This window comes from Chelonoidis abingdonii, chromosome 8 (genome assembly GCF_003597395.2).
Source record: "Chelonoidis abingdonii isolate Lonesome George chromosome 8, CheloAbing_2.0, whole genome shotgun sequence".
In the NCBI taxonomy this organism is placed as follows: Eukaryota; Metazoa; Chordata; order Testudines; family Testudinidae; genus Chelonoidis; species Chelonoidis abingdonii.
Genome location: NC_133776.1, coordinates 85355402 through 85374258, shown reverse-complemented (window position 1 = coordinate 85374258; position 18857 = coordinate 85355402). Strand labels below are relative to the sequence as shown.

Here is an 18857-nt window from a genome sequence, read left to right as displayed (position 1 = left end):
TGCCGTGCACCAGCGCTCGGGCGCGCTCCGCAGCGCCGGGGGTGCGCGCCCTTTATGACAGGTGGCCGCGCGTTGCGCGCTCCCGGGTAAAGCAAGGTGGTGGAGGGAGGGAGGGAGGAGGGGGAGAGAGTCGGTCCAGCGGCAGACGAAACAATGGCAGCGGCGACAGCAGCGCTGTAGGCACCTTCTGAATGGGAAAAAGCAACCTGGGTGGGGGCGGAGGAGGAGGAGAGGAAGAAACAGCCGCGGCGGAGGCGGAGGAGGAGGAGGCGGAGGGGAGGAGGGAGCCACCCGCCCCCCCCGCAGCAAAGCAGGGGGCAGCCGGCAAGCGCCGGGTGACTGCGAGCGGGAGCGGGCGGGGGGGCTCGGCGGCCAGGGTCCCCGGCATGGCTGCGGGGCCATGGGGGCTGCCGTGAGCCGCGCCGGCTCCATCACCCCCCGGAGGAGGGAGGCAGGCGCGTCCACCTGCTCGCACGGGAGAGCCGGGCTCATGGAGCGGCGGTGACTGCAGCCGCCGCCGCCGCAATCCCCAGCCTTGCCTGCTGGAGGCAGGGGGGGTGGCCCCCAGCCAGCCGGCCCCACGCTCCCCGGCCCCCCTGGCGGGCTCGCTGCCAAGGTAAGTCTCTGCGCCCAGCAGCCGTGCGGGCTTCGCTTGCTGGAGTTTCTCTTCGGGGGCGGCGGGGGGTGCCCATCCAGCGCTCTCCGGGAGCCCCCACTCAGCCCTGCCAGCCTGGAAAGGCCTTTTCCTCTTTGGGGAGAAGCCGCGCAGGCACACGCAGCCCCCAGCCGGCTGCTTGCACGGCTCCGATAGGGTGTGTGTGTGTGTGTGTGGTGGTGATGATGGTGATGATGATTAGAAATTGCATGTTTGATAAAAGGTCTGTCTTGTTGCCTTCTCTTGCCAGGAGGGAAACATAAATTGTGTCAATCAAATTCCTCTAACCTTTGCTGTGTATCTAGTGAGCAATGGGAAAGCGGAGAAGGTTTCAAGGCGACTTGCGGGGTGGCGGGGCATGAGTTAAGTTTAACCCTCCCCATTCCAATCAATCCAGGGTGAATTTTCCAGAGAGGAAAATGTTTAGTCTCCATTCTTTTGGTCCTGACTTAAGTCTCTTTTTTCTTAAAATATTGAAAGTGGAATTTAGGGCAAAGGCTTACAGTAATTATTAATTAGTTGCTTTAATACTTGTTCTGAGGGGAAAGAAAAGAGAGACTTAGATCAAATTGTCAACGGCTTGGGGGTCACCGAAAGTGTGTGAATATCACAAATGAATAGATTTTCTGCTGTGGAATCTACTAGTTTAGGAATGAAATTAGACTTGTGTTTTTTTGTCAGCCCAAAATGTGTCCTTTGAATTTTTGAATAGTTCTAGAAGTTTTTATTTAAAAAATTACACTGTAGTCTACTAGTTGTAAGTCTTTCTGTCTTTGGGCAACTATTATTGTTTGTTTAGTACATTTCCTGTTTGTGTTGGCAGAGAACTGTTTAGCAAATATATTCGCTATTGGGTATTCTAGTATTTAATTTGTCTCTGAATCTCTGGTAAACTAAATTTTGGTAAAAATATGGTATTAAAGCACTCTGAAAAAGATTAGATGTAAGCTACTTTATTTTCATGCATTTCAACACTAATGAGAATTCTGGTTGGAACTAAAATATTCCACAGTAGGAAGAAAAAGGTTCTACAAATCAGTATCATCCGAACTACTCTAGGCCATTTGTATTTTCTGTGTGTCTTCCTTACACTACTTACACACTGGTTAACATATGACCAGGTTTTTATTTACAGCAATGATGTTTTGAATGGTGGAAGAATTTACACAGAAACCTTATTTTTAGCAAGGAACAAAAAAGCACTAAAGTAACTGTCATTTCACATATTAAACTAGAAAACTGGCTAATCAAATAAAACTGGCTCATTGTCTGAAACTCTATCCCAGTGAAAAATGCGGCTGTGAATATAATTAACCATCTGTCTAGTGAGCAATTGAAAATTGGGCTCGTATATTTTTATTTCAGTGTCTTCAAATTCTGAACTGCGTGTACATTTGTGCAAGAATGACAACAGTAATGTATTTTGCTTATTAAGTGTACTGTATGACGTGTCTGTTTTAATATCTGATTTAAAAAAAATTAAACCATGATGTTCAGATTAATTGTGCAATTTGAAAATGGCATGTTTGCAATATAGTAACCCAAACCAGTTCTAATGGACTAGTGACTAAAGCAAAGGCTATACATTTTGTCTCTAAAATGTTATCCAGTATTTTACCCCTTGCTGAAAATATGTAGTGTACACGTTCACCAGGTGAAAGGATTTTTTGTGTGTATATCGGGGAGATGAAGAGGAAAGACATGTAAGTGTGAGAGGAAATCTAAAAAAAGAAAAAAATCTTTGGCCTTGGAATCTGTTCTGAGCCTTCCCCGATCTGTACTTGGTGGTCTCTTCATCCTTTTTGCCCCTTCCTGGCCTCTCTGGTCTGCTTGCTTGCAATCTATTCACATCCATCCACATCCTGGTATTCAGATTTGTGTTCGCTGTGTTTTTAGGTACCTGCTGTTATCAGTGAACAGTATAGTAATGCAGTAACCACTGTGCCAGCAGCAAAATATCTCTGCTAGAAAGTGTGTGTGTGTGAATGCACCCGCACACACACACATACACGCACTTTTTTGTGTGTGTTTGTTTAGGTATAGTGTGTGTGTGGGGGGGGAATGACAGCACTGAAGCAGGGAGGATGCAATTAAGTTACTTCAGCTGATACCTAATACAAGAATATATTTGTTAAAATATGTGAACTGTGCACAAGGCAGCAATCTTCAGTGAACCACTTTTTAAACAAATATTTGACAAAAGAACAGACCTGTTAAATGGATAACAATTATGTAAGCACATGGTGGGGTTTGACGTATGTCAAGTCTGTTAAATAAATCAACCTGTTCAGTGAATAAATCTGCTATGCACCAATGCTTTATTTAAAAAAAAAAAAAAAGGCAATAAACGTAGTACTGCATTTAAGATCTCTCCTGCTGGTTATATGAATCTTATGCCCAAACCCCTGAGAAAAGGGAGGTCTTGAAGGTGCATGTGTGTGTGTTTCGAAGTGGGGGAAGGAGAGATCAGCAAGTGATAAGATGGATATTAAAAATACACGAAGACGTGCTTAAGGATTCCCAGTGATATAATTCTCGCTGATCCAAGTCTTGATTGAGTATTTGCATTGCAGTGGCAATGGTCCATACACAGCTACATTGATTTTGGTTTCTCCATTCATGATGGCAGTTTTTGTGAATAATTATTTCCCCCAAAGTGCTAACTAAGGAATAATGGCAGACCCTAGTTGGCCTACACAGCAGTACAATATCTTTCAACTTGTGTATCAGGCTGAAAATAGAGTGCCAATTCACGTGTTTCTACACACAACAGAAATGTAAAAGGAAGACAAAAAAGGGGAACAGACCAACCAGCTTCACCATTCATGTTTTCCCCCACAACCTAAGAAGCTTCCTTCTCTTTACCATACCAAGTTGCTAATAACAGTGGCTTAGCTAATCTTCCTAATTGTTAAGTATCAGAGGAGTAGCCGTGTTAGTCTGGATCTGTAAAAAGTGACAGAGTCCTGTGGCACCTTATAGACTAACAGACATATTGGAGCATAAGGTTTCGAGGGGGAATATCTACTTCGTCAGACGCATGTGGGTATTGTTCTGGATTGGGTGGTGTCTTTTCAGTGAAAAAGATCTTGATGGCTAGAAATGAACTTCTCAAGCTGGTGCAGAGCAGATAGTAGTAAAGTATATATGTGAAATGTAAGGCAGACAGTACTTCCTGAGATGATGACTCCTGGTGGATATTTGTGTATGAACCCCACACGGATATCTCTGTGTGTGCGTAATCTTTGTTTTTATCCATCCAAAATATGTCTGGAAAGAAAACAGAAGAGTGAGTATGTGTTGCACGCGTGCAAAGCCGAGGATGAAGCACTCAAGAATAGGGACAAAGAATTCTCAGTTCAGGGGATCAGCCTATGGAATGACTTTCCAGACGAGATTAGACAGATCCAGAATCCAACCATTTTTAGGAAATGCTGAAAAACCTTCTGCTCTGAGAAAGCCTTTGTGAAAATGACATTCACAAAACCAACACTCCCGCCAATAGTCCCCTACAATCAAACACAAAAACCCAAACTAGAAACGAATAACCAATCTCTTACTTCCCCACCCATCAAAAGGAACTATCCCAAAAAGGGAGAAGAGCCAGGGATCCCATGAAGTCAGCTAATACCTTGGTATTCCCAACCTGTTTTACATGGAGTATACTCAGATACTGCAGTGGTGGGCTGAAGTTTAAAACCCCAGGGTAGGTAGTCTGTGTGGAAAAACAAAATAAAATTTCCACTGCTGCTTACTAATGACCGTTTTCAGGGATTAACAGAATATATTAAGAATCAGGACTTAGGGGTTAATAACTCTGAAATAGTTAACTTATTATAAGGTTTTATACACTGAACTGAAGAAGAGTCTATATTTAGTCTGTTGTATATCTGGAGTAGTTTATCCCAGTTTGGGATTGGTTTTACAATCAATACTCATGCATATAGTCAGATGGTGGAGATTCTTGATTTCACGGAACCATCCAATAGTGAATAAATAAGCCATACTGCATAAAACTATGTGAACCGTGTTTCACTGATACCTTGTCAGATCTCCCACTCCCACCATTCTTGCTATTATCTCATCATATACTAAGATTGCAAGCTGTTTGGGGTAGGAGCTTGTGTTATTTATTATATGTACTGTGTGCCTTGCACAACGGGGTCTTCATCTTATGGCTGCTAGATGCTGCTGCAATACAGTATTAAATAATGTGTTGTGTTGTCCTGTAGCGAGTGGCTAAGCTTAACAAGTTTAAGGTAATTAATTAGTTCTGGTTTCCAGATGTCATACATGGATTTTGCATAAGATATCCATAAACTTAGGGCAAGCTGTTTTGCTATCAGTATAAATGTGTTGATAACGTCAATTTCACACCCAGTGACTTTACTAGCTTTGCTGATACCTAACAAACATACAGTTGGCGTGAAAGTTATTGAAGTACCCACCATTTCTATAAAACAGTTTTGAACCTGCACCCATAAATTATAGATAATGGGGCATTCCCACAAACAACAAAATAGAGTTGCCTTTGGTGAGTAACATTTTGGACAGTTAGATGATAGTGCTAGCTATATTTTGTTAGCAATTCCAGGGGAATAATACAGTCTAGGTAAGCCTGCATTTGTGTGACTGTTGCAAATTGATGTCTCCTGAGTGACAGCTAGCAAGGGCCAGACCAGTCAGTCTCTAATATTTCTGTAGCAATGTCTTCATTCAGCATATGTGTCAAAGGATATCTTTCATGTTAAAACTTTTAATTTAATCTTTTTAGGCCTGCTTGCCTATTGAAGGTGTTTCTGTATGTCTTTACATGAGATGATTATAGAGATCTGAATGGTTGTAAAATTGCTTATTTCTAGGTATATGAACAATTGTTCTGTTTCTATGTTGTGATTTTGCTGCAGCTGTTTGAATGATATAGAAATATAACCAATTGCCATACCATGCCTGTGGTCCATCTGTTCAGTTCGTTATCCTGTCACTGAGAGTCGCCAGAACCAGCTTCCTCATAGGAAGGTGCAAGAAACCGTGCAGTAGGCATTTATAGGGTAACCTGCCCTCAGAGAAAGTTTCCTTCTAACCCTAAATAGTTAGAGGTTGGCTTATGCCCTGAAGCCTGGGGGTTTATACCTTTAGCTCTTGCTTTGTTACTGAAGTCCTCAACTCTTGATTTAAAGACTTAAGTTACAGAAAATCCACCATTTACTCTAGTTCAAAGCAGCAAGTGACCCATATCCCATACTGCAGAGGAAAGCAAAAAATTCCCCAGTCTCTGTTAATCTGACCTGGGGGAAAATTCCCTCCTGACTCCAAAGATGATCATGAGCATGTGGGCGAGATCTACCAGCAAGACCACCTGGAAAAGAATTCTCTGGAGTAACTCAGGCCACTCCATCTAGTGTCCCAGCTCTGACTGTTGAAGATGTTTGCTAATAGCAGTCATGGTTGGGCCATATGCCATTGTAGGCAACCTCATTGTACCATCTCCTCCACAAACTTATCAAGCTCAGTCTTGAAACAAATTAGTTTTTTTGCCCCCACTGCTCCTCTTGGAAGGCTGTTCCAGAACTTCGCTCCTCTGATGGTTAGAAACCTTCGCCTCATTTCAAGCTTAAACTTGTTGATGGCCTGTTTATATCCATCTGTTCTTGTACCAAAATTGTCCCTAAATTAAGTAACTCTTCTCCCTCCCTGTTATTTATCCCTCTGATGTATTTACAGAGGACAGTCGTATCTCCCCACAGCCTTTATTTTGTTAGCTTCAATGAGCCATGCTCTGTAAGTTTCCTCTCATAAGGCAGGTTTTCCATTCCTCTAGTCATCCTAGTAGCCCTTCTCTATACCTGTTCCAGTTTGAATTAATCTTTTTTAAACATGGGAGACCAGAACAGCACACAGTATTCCAGATGAGGTCTCACTAGTGCCTTGTACAGTGGTATTAACACTTTATTATTTCTAAGTGAAGCTTGACTTCAGATGTGAACTTCCTCAGAAGGTGAAAGAGTTTGGTTTCGGATTTGGCTCGTTACACTGTAGTCTGAATTGCTAAGGTTAGTTCATAGATGGATCTGGACTTCCCTAAGATTGGCAGAATGGTGAAGTTATGTATCAGGTGTTCTGGTTCAGCCCTATCTATCATAACAAACATTGTTACCCTTTCTGTACAGAACATTTTCATGTTCCCTTCATCCCATGTGGGATTTTCCTTAGTGGTGGAGTTACTGTATAATTTTATGAAAGTGTTATTTACTGTTTTGTGAGTTTTTTTATGGTTAAGCTCTGAAATTATTCTATAGTTCCTAGTGCAGGAGGGGAGCAATGGGTTTTTTGGAAATATGATTAGTATTTGGAGACATTTCCAGTCTTTCTCTCCTTTATAGGGTTCCCAGTTTGGGTTGGAAGTATTCCTGGAGGCTTTATCACATGACATCATCTTTAATTAAAGATTCATCTTTAATTCCTGGAGACCCCAGGACAATCCTGGAGGTTTGGCAACCCTACTCCTTTAGAAGTTCTGTACATATGTGGGTTTTTACCATCATGGTGCAATTATTTCTGGAGTGCTGTAAATGTACAGAGAAAAGGTGGTCTGCGCTTCTCATGCAAGAGCTGCAGACATTTAGAGAAATTTTCAATAGAGTTTGGCTGACATTGTGCAACCCTGTAAATGACTAGATTTTCAAAGGTATCCAGTACCTAGCAGCTTCCATGTGGAACACTGGGAGCTGCTGAATGTTGAGTTCTTTTGAAAATCTGTATATTTATTTGCCTAAGTGAGACCTGAGCTCTTTTGAAAATGTGGTCCGTAAAATCCCCAGTATTATAGAATTCTCTTGTTTGTAATGCTATACAGTGGTTCAGAGCTGGATTTGGAGGCACAAACTTGGAAAAGGCCAAATTCTCTTTCCCACTCTTCAAAGTTTTCTCCCAGAGGCACTTACGCATGAAAGTCACAGTGCAAAACAGCCAAGGGTAGAGACTAGAAAGTCCACAGATTTTGTTTCCTGTACAATGCACAAGTCACTAACTAGAGTCTGTGATGGGGAAGAATATCTGAGGCCTTATGAAAAGCCTATTTATTGGTATTAATTATTTTTTATTAGTTGCAGCATCAATAGTCAATTGGCAGTAGAAGAACACAAAGTAAAAATATTAAATCTTCAGAAGTTTTTTCAAAGCTTGCATTTTTCATAAGAAGCTTGTGAGGCTTCAAATCTTAAGCTTCCAAAGCTTTTTTTTTCTTCTTCAGAAGTGCTATTGAAGCTCTTTTTTAATGTGTTAATTTTTAGCATTTTAACTGAAACTACTAGTTTTGCACATCAAGACTGGTTCTTCCCCATCTGCTGCAATAGCCAGGTTTTCTGGTCTGGTCATTTAGATTCCTTCCAAATCTCTGTTTTAGCTGCCATTTTCTGCTGTGACTGATCTAGATTTCAGTTGGTGCTTAAAACAAGCAGAAACACATGCAGCCTTGGGGGAGTGGAGGGACTTTTCCAGTCAGGATGATATCTGATCTTCATAGTTGTTGAATAACTACAACAAATTCTTTAACTACTTCACTGAAACAAGGGTATATGTTTGAGGAATTAACAAAGATGAAAGGAATGACGTGTCAGTGTGGCTTAGTCGGTAGCATGGTTTTCTGCAGGCCACAAGGTCATGGCTTAAAGTCCTAAATCCAGATTTAAGGCTCATGCTGACATTTTGGTGCAGTAGAGATGGCTGACTGGTGCTGTCCTGCAAATGAGATATTAAACAGAAGTCCCTCTTGGCTGTCTCTGATAGCTGAGCAAGTAAAAATTAAGAGTTTGATTTTTAAGAAGTGTCTCAGATTTGTTAAAGCAAATAATAGAGTAGAGGTGGAATTTTTTGACAAATAATTATGAGTGTATTTGATAGCATAGTCACAGCTATCTAGTTAATTAGACCTGACTATTGGGTGGACAGATATCTATAATTGGTATTTAATATGCCTTTAGTTATTTAGAGGGGGCAGTGTCAGAATTTTCTGAGTCCAAAAGATGCTGTGGCACTTAACTTTTTTGTTTATATTGTTTTTAAACATGAAGGGATATTTCTGGTGTCCTGATCACTTATCCCTCTGTTTACATATATTTTAAAAAAATTGTTGCTGACCACACCGTTTTTGTTGGAGCAATGTACAGTGACTTCATAGTGTCCAGTTGGATACTTTTACTTTAAAGTGATCCTGTATAACATCAGGGTCTTCTGTCTTTTTAAATAAATCCATTGTGTAGTAGTGTGTGGTACATTTTTGAGATATAATTAGATAATGTTGAGATGCAACATCTAGTTGACTCTGGTGATGTGGGCAAAAATGTAGTAGACTCTGTGGTGATTCCAACAAAACAGTTAATGTATAATATTGAAACATGTGACTATTAATAACCTAAAACATCTAAAAGTTAATGGAAGTAAAGGAAAAAGAGCTCAACTAGCCATGACAAAATGCATTAAAACTCATTAGCTGCAACTACTGTATAAGTCGATGAGTTTTTAATTGCAACAAAATCTTAGTCTTCTTCATCCATAAAATGGAGTTCAAAGAGTTTCTTTGATGAGCTGCTCTGTAGAAAAAATAACTTCTATCCCAGTAATCTTTACCTACCTAATTGTCTTATTCTCTGGTCAGGTCATTTGACTGAGCTCTAGTAGTAAGATTTCAATAAGATGATTCTTATTTATTGTGCCTCTATCTCTTTAATTTATATTAATCCCTTGCCTAACTTTTTTTATATTTGAACCCTGGCCTTTTCCTATTTTGTTTATTATAAACACTAGCCTTATTGAGTTTAAATGAATTTCTAGATAATCCATTGTATTGCAGAAAGTATCTATTTTGAAAAGATCAGTAAAAGGGTAAATTTGTAGATCAGATAGATTAATTCATCTCAGCTCCATAATGTCTAACATAGCGGTGAGTTCCCTGGTTTGAGTCTGCAATCAGTTTAGAGATTGTATTTTATACAGTGTCACATTTATATAAATTTGCTACTTGTGTACAGTCTTGCTTGTGCTTTATAGATTGATTAGAAAATAGTGCTGAATAGCCAGTAGAATGTGATGTGAGTTTTGCTCCTTAGGAGCTCTGGCCGGTAGATTGCTATTAGTAGTGATGAAGAGTTACAAATAGCATTAGCTTGTGATTGACATATTGTCCATTACATGATGACTGGTCTGTGGAATTGACTTTTGATTAATGTATTAAGCAAACTCTGTGGTATCCCAGTCTTCCTTGCAATAACGGCTGGCAGATGTTTTATTACTGTTAACCAAAAAGACCCAGGTAGTCTTTTCAGGATGTTGTTTACTGTAGTAAATTTTTCAGCTCCCCCTCTTCAGCTACAGATAGCTCAGAATTTCAAAGGCTAGTACAGGACAGATTTTGGAAGACCATGATTTAAACCTTCAATCATAGCAATCAGTTTAGATTTTGGAGGTTATCATTGCCATAAAAAGTCTAGAGATTTTGAACAAAAAAATCTGTGATCAGCTTTTTATCTTCATAGGGGCCCAAGACCTTTTGTCATCCATTTCCTGAAACTATAGGAAAAGGAGAGACACAAGAATGGGATGGAGAAACTACTGAAAAGGAATAGGTGGAGGGGTTTCAAGAAGGTAGCAGGTCAGAAATTTCTGTGTTGGTGACAGGGCAGGAGAAGGAAATACTGCATAAGTCATACTGCATAAGCACTGACTGTACAATACATACTGAAAGTCTTCATCTGTGCACTGATCAATAAGCTTGTGCATGGTGGAGCGCACACATCATCTTCCAAATGCTTACTGATTGTGCAATTCTTAAATTTTGTATGGAAACTTTGGGTTGCTTTTCCCCATTTCTACCTGTAATAAACCACAAAATTAATTCTGCTGCTGGCAGTGTGCCACATGTGAGTTCTGGTGCCAATATTCTTTCTACTCAGTGACATTCAAACGAAAGGGGATATTGCAATGTGTGCAATATGTTCAACTGCGTTAAGCTTGTGCATGTGCTGAATGCAACTGGTAAAGTCATACTTAAATCTCAAGTACAAGTAAATAAGAAGTTGAGGTGGTAACTCTCAATACTTAAGTAACCCATTAGTCCCTGAAGTACTGCTATACATCTGAACTTCATTAGTAACTTGAAAGACCCTTTTGCCATGTTTAGGGAGAGAATGGCATCCTGGGCTATTAGCTCTTAATTTTGAGCATTAAAGACCAGAGAAGTCCTATAGCTAGAACACTGTGTACTGCTTAAAACATTTGGAGGGTACTGGAACCAGAGGAATACTCTCCTTCGGATCCTAGGATAGTTGTGTTGCGTATCCCTCTAGAAGATAACTCTGTTACCACTCATTCACAAAAATTTCCGCATATTTTTTTTCTTGCACAATTCTATGCATCACATGATAATGGGCTGACAATATGTGAATAGAGCTGGTATAGATCACAGTGTAAGCCCAATGTAGTCTATAAAATGAAGAGAGTTTAAAAAACACAAACAACTCCCCCCATAACTTGGAATTCTTGGCATAAACATAATAGAATGAAATCAACCATTTCTTTAATTTTATTCCCTGTGAGACAAATTCTACCAAAACAAACTTCATAGCAGATTCTGAAATCATATTGAAAATTAAGTTACATTAGGGTGATAAATTATTGCCTATATTCAGTTGTGAACTTTAAGCATGCACAGGTCTGTCATTAAAAACAAAGTACATAAATGTTTCCAAAGGGCCTCTTACCTATTGTGAATTTGACTTAAGAAATACAGCTTTTAAAAATTGACCGAAACTCACTGTAGGTTCAAAATTACATGCAGTTTTGCCATTGCCAGACGGAACAGATTTGAAAACAGAAAGCCCCTTCTTTTCGGTGTTCTCAATAGCGTTAAAAGTTTATAAGATTAAAAAAATCTAAAGTGTGTGAAAATGCTAAATGTATGTTTGGTTGTTTTTTTAAAACTAAATACTTGGTCTTTCCAGCTCAGTACCTTTCAGTGGAGGTTTTCAAATTCTAAACACAAATTAAGTAAGCCTTACCACCCAGTCCAACCTAATTTGTTAGTGAGAGAACTGAGCCACAGAAAAGTTACGTGATTTACTCAGAATTGCACACTCATGAATTGGACCCAGAAGTCCTGATTTGCCCCAGTCCTGGACTCTACTTGTTGGGTATACTGCCTATCCTAAAGTGTTTGTGATAAATTGATGGCAAAAATAAACCTTCATTCAGTAGACATCCTTTTACACTCTTGATACACTACAGGTAATTGAAAGGATTTATTTAAAAATACTCATAGAGCAAAACAACCAATGACAAAAACAACAAAAGCCCTCCTTTGAGCGGGAATTATTTTTGCCTAACTTCTACCTGGAGCAAACTGCCTTTGTCTTCCCTAGCCAAATTATCGCCCCTGAAAACAAGAAATGAAGCAATGTGAATTTTAATTTATAGCAGGACTAGCAGGCTGGAAAGAAGCACCTGCAGACTGTGCAGTTGCCAAGGGAGGGTATGGGAGGGATGGTAGACATTAGGATCCCAATGGACTTTCTATTACATAACCAGGGTTTGGACTGGGTCAAGGTGTCAACTTTATGATCCTGTGTGTGGTACAGGGCACCCTACCTGGCTACTTGTATCATTGTGATAAAGGCAAGGCTTCTGTTTTGGTAGCTAGATGAAGCTACAGTTTGACAGTCTTTTACGCAGAGTCTTAAAAAGACAATGAGTAAATACTTTTTCTGTTGTAACCATATGCCTAGTTCCCCAGTAAGTAGCGAATTACAGCACAGTGTGAAGTGGATGGGGTGGAGCAAAAATTCCATTTCCTGGATAAAAAGAAATAGCTGAAAAATACTTGTCTGAAATGGAGGGTTCATGCTGATGTGAAGCTGTGTTTACTTTTTGAAAATTCAGTTTATTAAACTCAAGGCTGCAGAACTCCAGGGATCAGAGATGCTGTCTGAACATCACCTTGCACACTGCACAAACAATTTTCAAAATTACTTTTTTAATTAAAGTTGTATCAGTTTAAATGTGTGTTAAAGGAAAGTTCACAGTCTCTTTAACAGCTGCAACTGTGCTACAAATGTGGGGAAACGGTTCTCTCTCATCTAAATCTATCTAAAATAGTTCAATGTTGTATGATGAAATAAATTTATATATGTGAAGACGGAGTGCCCACGTCTTGCCAGAGGTGTCTGATTGTGGGCCAAACTCTGCTGGCTTTATCTTCATAAATAGTTCCACTGACTTCAATGGAACTACACTACATGTATGAGCAAGGCATGGTTTGGTGCAAGGTAGAGCAGAGGAACAATCTATTCAGAACTCATATAAATGGCAGTTGCCTAACAGGGTTTTCCTGAGGAGCTATATGATGGGATTAGGTGTAAAATCTAATGTCTGGGTACATGTGGAAGGGAGAGAAGATTGCTGAGCCAGTCAGGTACTATAGGGAATACACGTGAATGGAATATATTAGAGGGAGAGGGGAACCCTGCTAGCTGAAAATTAAATTTAACAATTACAGTTTTTTTAAACAATTAATTGAAGAGGATCTTGGCTTTTGGACATGGGAAGATTGTGATTGTAGTTGGTGGGTGATCTTATCCATTTTAATAGCATTATTCCTCAGTGTATAATCAGCTGATTAGGGCTGGTAACACTTCTGACAAATCTATTTACTATCTGTGTTATATTTCAGTTTTTAATGTGTATTATACATATGTATTATATGTATATAGCCAAATGTTTGGCCAAATAGAAGTGATGGGCCAAATTCATTCCTGTGTGGCATCACTTACTTCAATGGAGTTACGTTAAGGATGGATGTAACACAATAACTGTAGATTTGATTGACTATTGTTAGAGATTGACTGAACTCTTAGTTTGAGGTTCATGGCCAGGTTTTTGCTTCTTTTCTTTAAATGTTGTTTTATTATTCATTTAACTTTTATATTGCAGTAGCACCTAAAGACTACAGCTAGGTTGAACCCCATTGTGGTAGGCATATTATGAATACCAGTCTCTGCCTTTAAGGTTGAAGCTGAGCTCAGGTGAGATGGATGTTATGCTGTGGGGTAGAGGGAAACATTCTGAAGCTTTTTAAGCCATGGTGCAGTCTCCTTTGTTTGAAGGTACACAACCACAATTGATCAATTCAGTCCATAACTTGAGAGTGCTCCTGGATTCCTTTCTGATGCCAAGTTTTCATTTAGCAGCATCCAAAAAATAATGCTTCCTACTATCTCCATTATTCATCCTGTTGACTAAAGACCTGGTTTCAGTTATCCATGCCTTTGTCACCTCTCCTCTGGACTGCAGCAATGCGATATACCTGAATGAAGACCTCAGCAGTTAAAAAACTCCATCTGGTACCGAATGTTGCAATGCATCTCTTCAAGAACACAGTCTACTCTGAGCACATCAGACCTGTTCTCTGCACCCTACACTAGCTTATCATAGAACATTGAATCAAGTTCAAGGTCTCTGTCCTTATCTTCAAGGCACTCAGTAGCCTATGCCCAGGAAATCTAAAAGATCAACCAAAGCTCCATGCTGAAGACTGGGGTTAACAACTTTGCTCCTCTGGAATAGTGGAACTTTTTACAATAAAGGTAAAGCTAGTTTGTGCAGGACACAGAGTTTTCTTGTGGGCTAGGCTAAAACTGTGGAATGAACCTCACCACCTTCTGTTCTAAGAGCAAAACACAGTTAAGCAAACACCTGCCAGGGATGGTCTAGGTAATACTTAGTCCTGCCATGAATGCAGGGGACTGGACTAGATGACTTTTCGAGGTCCCTTCTACGTCTATGATTATATGATCTCTTTGACCTTGCCTTCTCTAATAAATACATAGCAGTGTGTGTGTGTATGTGTGTGTGTATATATATATAAATAAATAAAATCCAAGACATGGATAATAATACATGCCATTGCACACACTTCTCCCCAGGGAGAGGATGAGAGAACTAATGTGTCACAGATATTAGTCTCATTACTTAATACACTACTGGAAGGCACTCAGATACTCCAGCAATGAGTGCACAATATAAGAACCCATATAGAATAGAAAAGAGCTTATAGTCCAAAACACAGGACATAACAGGTGGATAAGCAGGCTGAGTGGGAGAGACAGATTAATGAATAATGTAATAGGAAGTACACAGTTCTTAGCTATCGGTAGCAGTGATCACAGCTTCCACCTGCCTAGCTGTTATCAGATTACAGTTTCCAGTATGCACTACAGAAGAGGTGAGTTTTGAGGTGGGCAAGGTGGTGGTGGCTTATGGATTCTCATTGGGAACTTTTCCCACCTGTGAGTGGCGGCAAGTGCGAAATTGGTAATCGTTTGCTGGAGAAGTAGGTGATCAAGGCTGGGGCCATTGGTGGAGCAAAGGCTGGAGTTGGCATTGTGCTAGTATATTGGACAGGCGCGGTGAGGATAAACTGATGAGGGCTGTGGGAGGGAGGTATAAATCTAATATTTAGAGACATCACTCAGTGGTCTGAGCATGGGAGCCAGAAATCCCCGAATTCCAATCCTAGCTCTTTCATTGACTTCTTCTGTGGCTTTAGGCAAGTATCATAACTGCTCTGCCCTCATGACCCCATTTGTAAAACGAAATTACTAATACTTACGTATCAACTTCCCACAGATATTGTGAAGACTGGTTAAAGTTTGTAAAGTGCTTTGAAGATGAAAAGTGCTCTAAGTGCCAAGTATTATAACTAATATATCTGTTACCTTAAAATATGCAATTTTCAATTTCTCCTTTTGAAAAAAGTGTTCCTTCTCATGCGAGTGTTGATTCCTTGCCTTTTCTTGTTACTTCTGTGTTGCATCCTTTGGCTCTTTCCATATACAGTATGCAGTATGAATTTGTAATAAGTCTGTGCTCGAAAATCAAAACATTCAGTAATATGTCATTACTACAGAAGTCTATGAACCACAGTTGAAAGGTGAGTGGGATGTGAAAAACCTTGTGCTGCTGCTACTTCTGTAGTTACTTATTCCCTAACTGAGTGCTATCCATGGCTCATTTATGCAGTGAGATTCACTTAAGTGAATATGTGATAGATATTACAGTAAGCCTATTTAAAGAATTCATTTACATTGTGTGAAGCCTTAAAGATCTTACAGTGATAGCAGAACCTTTTGGAAAAGTTGAGAAATAAATGTGCTAAGAGGTATGTAAATGTGATGGCCTTGTGGCTATTGCACAGGAGTGCTTGCCAAGAGGTCTGCATTCTAACTCTGACTCTGCCACAGACTTTTGGTGTGATTTTAGGCATCTCTCTTAAAGATCATCATTTTCCAAAGTAATGTCAGATGTTGGGTGCCCGAATTTTTGTGAGCCCAGCTAGACACACTTTGTATACGACTTTTATCTGTGGTCACAACGTGCAACTACAGGTGAAGTCAATGAGAGCTCCAAGTGCTCTGCACCTCTGAAAACCAGACCCAAGGCATCTCAACTTGGGCATCTGAACACTGAAAAAAATCAAAGGCTTCTTGAAAACCTTGGGCTGTAAAACTTTCTGACCTTCTATTTTCCTATTTGTAAAATGGAAATGTTTCCTCTCTCACAAGGGGTTGTCTGGCTTAATTCCAAAATGCTGATGAAGTACTTTAACCACAAGCTCTCTCTTCCCGTTAAAGGTGCAGAGGTCTTTTTAATAACCACTGTTGTTCAAGGCCAGTTTCATTGAGAGAAATGGCACTTCCAGCAGTGGTCCCTGAAAATAATCTAGGGAGGAGCCAGTTCTCAGCCTAAGGTAAGAGAGAGGAGTGTCACCACCAGCACTTTTTGTAGCATTCAGGCTGGGTGGTGGATTCCCATTTAAGTACTGATCAAGCCTGATCCTACTCAGATTGTAAAGTTCTAAAGTGGGGAGGTAGGGGTAGGATAAAATATAAGGATTGGGAAAACAAGAACAAAATTAGAGATGAGAGAGTAATGTATTCACCCTGAAGGGGAGAAAAAAGTATCATGTATCCCTTCCCCCTCACTGAGTTTATCTGACAAATATATATAAAGTATACTTTTTCATTTGCCTTGTGTGCTCACTTCTCTGACTGTCCCCCCACCCCCGAACCTTTATCCACTTTTCTCTTTTTCTCCACTGTCAGAAGCTCCAGATGATTTGATAAAGGTTTTATCTCTCTCTGGTATCCAAGTTCACATCAGAGAATTAGAGGAAACAAGACAAACTTTGGTTCTAATAGCTCTCTCTCTAATTCTACCACATAATGGTGAGTAGCAGTACTTATAGTATCTTGAATGTTAATAGACTTAATAACCCAATCAAGGGGGGCTAGAGGTGGGGCAGAGATATCAAATTACCTTTAAAAAGTTGCATGTAGATATTGAAGGTGGGAAACTCATCTTTGAAGAAGAGTCAGCTATTGGAAATGTATCTTCTGCAGTTGGTAAGAGAAAATAGACGGGTTGGCTGTCCTAATCAGAATAAATCTCCCATTACGAATAGGACTGGATTTGCCCTCTGTTACACCAATTTTACACTGGTTTAGTGAAAGTTATACTAGTGCAAGACTACAGTAATGCTGCGGTGAATCAGGCTTGTAATATTTTTTTAAAAATCAAATGAGGTCTGTGTTAGATATATACTTGTCTTGGGAATTATAAATGGGTGAGAAACTACCTTTATATAAATCTGTATGCTCCCAATGAAAAAAATCAGTTCATTAATAATTTCTAGTTAGATCTTGCTCCTCACATTCTTTGTGATCAGGAACTTTAATTGGGTCCTGGAACTAAAGATGGTGATTTAAAAAAAAAAAAAGTGTAGGGGAGGAAAAATTACTGAAATATTGTTAGCAGATATATGCAGAAGGCATCAGTATTCTTACTCCAGAATGGATCTGGTGCTTGTAGGCTGTAAACATCTATATATGGTATATAGAATTGACATTAACAATAATATTTGTCAGATTGTGTCTCTCTGTATGGGCAGCTGTACAACCTGCAGAGGAGGAAGGCTGAAGAAAGCACTGGGGATTGAAAGATAGTCACAAAAATTAACCTTGAATATAGAGAACTGAATGATATGGATAAAGCTACTGATGGGAAGTAGCCAGAGTTGTAACTCAAAGGAGGTGGCTTGATAAGGTCTAATGTCCTAAGGAAAAAAATGAAGCAAGGTACAAAGTCTGGAAGTCCTCATAAGTATACAGTGTGATGGGATTCCTGGGGTGCAACCTGGGACCGTGGGACCACTATGCCCCCTTATCTATGCTACCTGTGTTGTCTCTCACTGTGCTTTGCTAGTGACAAGTAGCAAACCCCTCCAGGTGCTGTTCAGCATGACAGCACGTGGAGCTGCACACCCAGCTAGATTGCATGAAAGTTCCCAGAGCCACGCAGGAGTCACACAGAGAGAGGCACCAGCCAAATCCCCCCAACTCTCAGCCTTGTACCCTAGGAATATACCATCTTGCACTGCTCAAGACTCTTTCTTGAGCAATGCAAGTTTATTAATTGGTCCCCACTTTATCAATGGAAAGTGGATATAAACATCCTTTGTAAACCTGAACAGATTTACTGAACACTTCGTGTAATCTCACTGGTAAAGATAAAAAGTAAAATAAGTTTGATTACAAAAGATAGATTGTAAATGATTATAAGTGATAGGCAAAAGGTCAGAGTTAGTTACTGAATAAAATATAAGCATGTAGTCTAACCTCTCAACCCTATGAGACTGGGCAATATCTAGATTAAGCAGTTTTTCTCACCCCACTGGATATTGCAGTTCATAGTACACAGGTTTCACCCTTGAAACCTGGGCCAGTCTCATCTGTCAGAGTCTTCAAAGTGTCCTTGTTGCTTGCAGCATAGGTGGGGGGAGGAGAAAAGGCGAAGCATTGGTGCCCCTGTGTTCTGTTTTATACTCTTAGTCCAGAGGTAGGCAACCTGTGGCATGCGTGCTGAAGGCGGAACACGAGCTGAGTTTCAGTGGCACTCACACTGCCTGGGTCCTGGCCACCACTCCGGCCAGGGGGCCTCTGCATTTTAATTTAATTTTAAATGAAGCTTCTTAAACATTTTAAAAACCTTATTTACTTTACATACAACAATAGTTCAGTTATATATTATAAACTTATAGAAAGAGACCTTCTAAAAATGTTAAAATGTATTACCGGCACGCGAAACCTTAAATTAG

General features: G+C 40.0%; 1 protein-coding gene across 2 annotated transcripts in view; it reads left to right on the top strand.

The window, feature by feature from the left end:
• The first annotated feature begins 548 nt into the window (after nt 1–548).
• The window catches only part of NEXMIF (neurite extension and migration factor), a 250744-nt gene continuing 232435 nt past the window's right edge, over nt 549–18857 (top strand). Inside the window, exon 1 of one of the 2 annotated variants that reach the window (XM_075068797.1) lies at nt 549–616. The gene's annotated coding sequence lies outside the window, so the exon portion shown is untranslated. The remainder of the gene's footprint in view (nt 617–18857) is intronic. The other variant, XM_075068796.1, reaches the window with a different exon arrangement.